Consider the following 6,520-nt stretch of genomic DNA (forward strand, 5'->3'; position numbering starts at 1 on the left):
ATACTGATGGGACAACTATATGTTGTCATCCATGCTCTGGGAGATCCTTATGGGATCAGGTTGAGGCAAGATTCCAGGGGAAACCTTAAGATTGCTTCACTTTTTCCCCTATCTTGTGCTGCTTCTCTCCCTTCTAAAACTCCCTTTTAGATTTATCTTGATGCCACTTCCTTAACACATTACACAAAGGAGAAAAAGTTACATGGAAAATTTGAGAAAGTAATGGCTACTTTGAAAATAGAGATCTTGGTTACACTGGGATTATGGGTGCATTGGCTCATGCATCTAATCCCAACACTTTGGGAGGACAAAGCAGGAAGGAGCATAGCTTGAGCCCATGGGTTCTAGACCAGCCTGGGCAACATAGTGAGACACCAGCTCAAAAAAAAAAAAAAAAAAAAAAAAAAAAAAGGTCATGGGCCAAACCCCATACAATTCACTGATCTTACTGTGTTCCCCACTACTCTGATACAGCTTTTTTGTTTGTTTGTTTGTTTTTTTGAGATGGAGTCTCGCTCTGTTGCCAGGCTGGAGTACAGTGGCACGATCTCGGCTCACTGCAACCTCCACCTCCCAGGTTCAAGCAATTCTCCTGGCACGCACCACCACGCCCGGCTAGAGGCACGCACCACCACGCCCGGCTAATTTTTGTATTTTTAGTAAAGACGGGGTTTCACCATCTTGGCCAGGTGGTCTCTATCTCTTGACCTTGTGATCCACCTGCCTCAGCCTCCCAAGGTGCTGGGATTACAGGCGTGAGATACAGCTGGTTTTAAAGAACAGTGGAATGGCTTTTTAAAGACTCAATTACAGTGCCAGCTAGGTGGCAACACTTTGTAGGGCTGGGACGTTCTCCAGAGGCTGTATACTCTGAATTAGTACCCAATATACAGTTGTTCTCCCATAGCCAGAATTCATGGGTCTAGGAATCAAGAGGTGGAAATGGAAGTGGTACCATTTACTACTACACCCAGTGACCCACTAACACAATTTTTGCTTCCTGTTCTTGTGACTTTGTGCTCTGCTGGTCTAGAGGTCTTAGTTCTAGACGGAGGGATGCTTCCACCAGGAGACATAACAAAGATTCCACTGAAATGGAAAGTTAAGTTGGCCACTTGGCCTTTTTTGGCTCCTTATGCACCTTTGAATCAACATGTGGAGGGAGTTACAGTGCTGGCTGGGGTGATTGATACTGACTACCAAGGGGAAACTGAATTACTTCTCCACAATAGAGGAAAGGGAGAGCATGTCTGGAATACAGGAGATCCCTTAGGCTGTCTCTTAGTATTACCATGCTCTGTGATTACAGCCAATGGAAAATAACAACCGCCCAATTAAGGTATAACTACTAATGGCCCAGACCCTTCAGAATGATTTGGATCACCCCACTGAGGAAAGGACCACTAACAGTCGAGGTGCTTGCTGAAGACAAAGGGAAAACAGAGCATGTAATAGAAGGTAGTTATCAATAACAGCTACAACCAAAATCACATTACAGAAATGAGTGCTATAATTGTCATGAGTAGTTCCTCATTTGTCATGAGTATGGATGTGGATATATATACATATATTTTCCTCTCATTATTTCCTTATCCCATAATAACGTAAGGTGTATTTTTTGTATTACAGTATTTTGGTTATGGGGTATCAAGAAGTGTAAGACTTCACTCGGTGACTTTATCTCTTCTTCTAAGGAAGGGGTTAGTGTGTTTTTGGTCCTACACAGGATAGTTGTATCATGTCAGCTGGATTTATGACCACATTATTACCTTATTTGAAGGTTTAAGTATGGTTTAAGAAGATGTATATGATGGCCAAGTTGACAGTGGGTGGATTTACGATGCCTAATGTGTTAACCTGGCCAAGGGATGGTATTTGGTTAAACATTTCTGGGAGTGTCTGTGAAGATGTTTCTGAAGATTAACATTTGAATTGGTGAACTGAATAATGCAGATAGCCCTCGGTGGCTGACCGTGGGCTCAGGCTGGGCATGGTGGCTCACACCTGTAATCCCAGTATTTTGGGAGGCTGAGGCAGGTGGATCAACTGCATTCAGGAGTTCAAGACCAGCCTGGGCAACATGGTGACATCCCATCTCTACTAAAAAACAAAACAAAACAAAAAAACAAAAATGAGCTGGATGTGGTGGCGCACGCCTATAATCTCAGCTACTCGGGAAGCCGAGACATGAGAATCACTTGAACCCAGGAGGCGGAAGTTGCAGTGAGCCAAGATTGTGCCATCGCAATTCAGCCTGGGCAACAGAGCAAAACTGTCTCAAAAAAAAAAAAAAAAGAAAAGAAAAAGAAGAAAAAGGTGAAGGAAAGCTGAACTTGTTCTCTTGCTGAGTTGGGACACAAATCTACCTTCTGAGCTCCTAGTTCTTAGGCCTTCAGATCTGGACCAGAAATCTACACCATCGTCTTTCTGGCTTTCAGGTCTTTGAACTACACCACAAACTTTCCTAGATCTCCAGTTGGCAGATTGTGAGATTTCTTGGCCTCCATAATTATGTGATCTAATACTGCATTATAAATCTTTCTAGAGACATATTTTTCTTTATCCTATTGGTTGTTTCTCTGGAGAACCCTAAGGCAGATGTGCTGCAACATACACTGTATCCCCTATGAAATATTCTTGCTAAAAGTTTAATCTGAATCTAAGCCTCTTTAGAGCTAATTTTTTATTTTACAGGAAACAGAGAAACAAGAAAGAGGGAATCCAGATGACAGATACACAATAGCTAGTTAGGACTCATCAAAAAACTAATGCCATTAGACAAAAAAGTGGGTGAATGTAGATTAGAAACTCGTAAGACATAACTAAATACTATGTGTAAACCTCAAATGAATCTTGGTTTAAAACACAAGGTGGGCTGGGCACAGTGGCTCACGCCTATAATCCCGGCACTTTGGAAGGCTGAGGCAGGCGGATCACGAGGTCAGGAGTTCGAGACCAACCTGACCAACATGGTGAAATCCCGTTTCTACTAAAAATACAAAAATTAGCTAGGCATGGTGGCACGTGCCTGTAATCCCAGCTACTCAGGAGCCTGAGGCTGGAGAATCACTTGAACCCGGGTGGTGAAGGTTGCAATGAGCCGAGATTGTGCCACTGCAGCCTGGGTGACAGAGCGAGAAGTCTCAAAAACAAAACAAAAACAAAAACAAACAAACAAACCCCAAGGTAGAAAAGACACTTGAAGGCAGGCGCGGTGGCTCATGCCTGTAATCACAGCACTTTGGGAGGCTGAAGCAGGTGGATCCGAGACCCGCTTCAGGAGTCCGAGACCGGCCTGGACAACATGGTGATACCCTGTCTCCACCAAAAAATACAAAAACTAACCAGGTGTGGTGGCAGGCACCAATAATCTCAGCTACTCAGCAGGCTGAGGCAGGAGAATCGCTTAAACCCAGGAGGCAGAGGTTGCAGTGAGCCGAGATCATGCCATTGCACTCCAGCCTGGGCAACAAGAGCTAAACTCCGTCTCAAAAAAAAAAAAAAGGAAAAAAAAAGACACTCTAGAGCAAACTTGTCCAACCCGCGGCCCACAAGCCGCATGCAGCCCAGGACGGCTTTGAATGCGACCCAACACAAATTCATAAATTTTCTTAAAACATTATATATATATATATATGCATTTATTCATTTTAGCTCATCAGCTATTCTTAGCATTAAGTGTATTTTATGGTTTGGCCCAAGAGAATTCTTCATCTTCCAACGCGGCCCAGGGAAGCCAAAAGATTGGATACCCTTGCTCTAGAGACTGTCAGAAAAATCTGAACATGGATTGGGTGTTGGACATCACACAATTGTTTTCTTACAATTGTTTCCCCCTTTTTTTTCCCCTTGAGATGGATGTATTAATATGGTACTTTATAACCATTTAACATAGGTAAAACTTTTATTAGGTTCCTTTTGTGCTAGTTTTTGCGTGTTGCCTCAATTTTGCATACTGCAATGACTTCTATTTGTTACATAACTATATAACAAGTCAATTAATAACTAAATCTAAGTGGAGGGTAATACAATGTTCATTCTACTCTTCAAACCTCCCGAGTAGCTGGGATTACAGGTGCCTGCCACCACACCCAGCTATTTTTTTTTTTTTGTACCTTTAGTAGAGACGGGGTTTCACCATGTTGGCCACACTGGTCTCAAACTCCTGACCTCGTGATCCACCCACCTCGGCCTCCCAAAGTGCTGGGATTACAGGCATGAGTGACCGCTGGAAGAATCCTCTTTTAAGAATGCTGCTATATAAACTATTTGTATTATTTAGGCATAACCTAGTAACAAAAAGCTTTGTGCTGTTAGGCTGGGCATTGTGGCTCACGCCTGTAATCCTAGCACTTGGGGAAGCCAAGGTAAACATAGCTTGAGCCTAGGAATTCAACATCAGCCTGGGTAATACAGCGAGACCTCGTCTCTACAAAAAAAAATGCAAAAACTAGCCAAGCATGGTAGTGTGTGCCTGTAGTCCCAGCCACTAGGGAGGCTGAGGTGGAGGGACTGCTTGAGCCTTGGAAAGTTGAGGCCATAGTGAGCCATAGTTGTGCCACTGCGCTCCCGCCTGGGCAAAAGAGCAAGACCCTGTCTCAAAACACATAAAAGCACTTGGCTGGGCATGGTGGCTCATGCCTGTAACCCCAGCACTTTGGGAAGCCAAGATGCGCGGATCACCAGGTCAGGAGTTCAAGACCAGCCTAGCCAACATGGTAAAACCCCATCTCTACTAGAAATACAAAAACTAGCCAGGTGTGGTGGCGTGCACCTATAATCCCAGCTTCTCAGGAGACTGGGGCAGGAGAATTCCTTTAAACCTGGGAGGCGGAGGTTGTGGTAAGCCAAGATGGCACCAATGCACTCCAGCCTGGGTGACAGAGAGAGACTCCGTCTCAAAAACACAACAAAAAAAAAACTTTTCTGCTATCTGGATGCAGTGGCACAGGCCTGTATTGCTAGTTACTTGGGAGGCTGTGGCAGGATAACTTGAGCCCAGGAGTTTGAGGTTATAGTGAGCTATGATCTTTGCCCATGAATAGCCACCACACTCCTGCCAAGGCAACATGGCAAGGCACTGCCACTGAAAAACATCTTATGCTGAGTGAGTGACAAATGTTTAAATATGGATTAGGTTAAGTATTTTGACTTACGATTTTAAGAGATACCTGATTTGGCCGGGCGCGGTGGCTCACGCCTGTAATCCCAGCTCTCAGGGAGGCAGAGGCGGGAGGATAGCTTGAGCCCAGGAGTTCGAGACCTGCCTGGGTAATACAGCGAGACCCCTTTCTCCACAAAAAGGAAAAAAAAAAAAAAAAAAAAAAAGACACACACACACACACACACACACACAAAAGATACCTGATTCAACTGTTTTATGGCAGCTAGAATTAACATATTTCACACATTCTTAATTATCAAAAGGAAGAATAAATTGAAATACTGAATTCCAGATAATACAGAGATCTCTATCTAAAAATATTAAGACACTTACCAAGTTAGTTAACTATTGCAGTTCTGTGATGAACACAAAAGGAGCTTCAGACTGGCCGAAATCCTTTCTCCACAATGCTAGAAAGGGGCCCAGTTGCTTTCATGACACTCCTTGTGAAATACCCAAGGAGATGGTAGCTGAAATACCAGATGGTGTAGGCCCAACTTGTGATCCACCTTAAGAGGTCTAGCCTTTACTCAAAGGCATGAAAGCTTCTTACAAAAGGAGTGCTTGACTAAGTGCCTTTAATCCCAGGGCTTTGGAAGACCAAGGCAGGACTGTTTGAGGCCAGGAGTTCAAAACCAGCCTGGGCAACATAGTAAGATCCTGCTTCTGGAAAAACAAACAAACAAACAAACAAACAGGGGGATGGTGACATACACCTATAGCTGTAGCTATTCAAAAGAATAAAGCAGGATTCTTTATTCTTAGCTCAAGTCCAGGAGTTCAAGGCTGCAGTAACCTATGATCACACCACTGCACTCCAGCCTGGGTGACAAGCTTTTCTCTAAAAAAATAATCACTAGACTTCAATGTGTGCGAAATAGACGGGAAAATGGCTAAAGGGAAGAGACTAGTTACAGATTTGACACTCTTCATGGTGAGATGACACTGTTGCTTAGATGAGGACAGTGGCAATCAAGATATTTAAAACCAATGAAACAAGACATTAGTTAAGAATCCCTTTTCTATAAGTAAGATTTGCTACATACATGCATACACTTGTATTTGCAGAAGGAATCCAACACAGCAGTCATTATTACTGGGAAAAGGGATTAGGATAGGATAAAAGGAGGCTTTCATTTTTCAATTTTCTTTCTGCAACATTATTTCTTTTTAAATTTGGCAGCCTCCCAAGCCAGAGTAGGTTCAGAGACGTGCCACTAGTATCATTCACTTTTAAGACAGCATATATATATTTCACTTTTAAGACAGCATATATATATATTTACATGTTGGTAGTTTTTAATGCCAATGAGCATTTATCAGTGTTGAGCATACTGGGCCATCTTTTTCCTCAAC

This window comes from Piliocolobus tephrosceles, chromosome 15 (assembly GCF_002776525.5).
Source record: "Piliocolobus tephrosceles isolate RC106 chromosome 15, ASM277652v3, whole genome shotgun sequence".
NCBI classification, from domain to species: Eukaryota; Metazoa; Chordata; class Mammalia; order Primates; family Cercopithecidae; genus Piliocolobus; species Piliocolobus tephrosceles.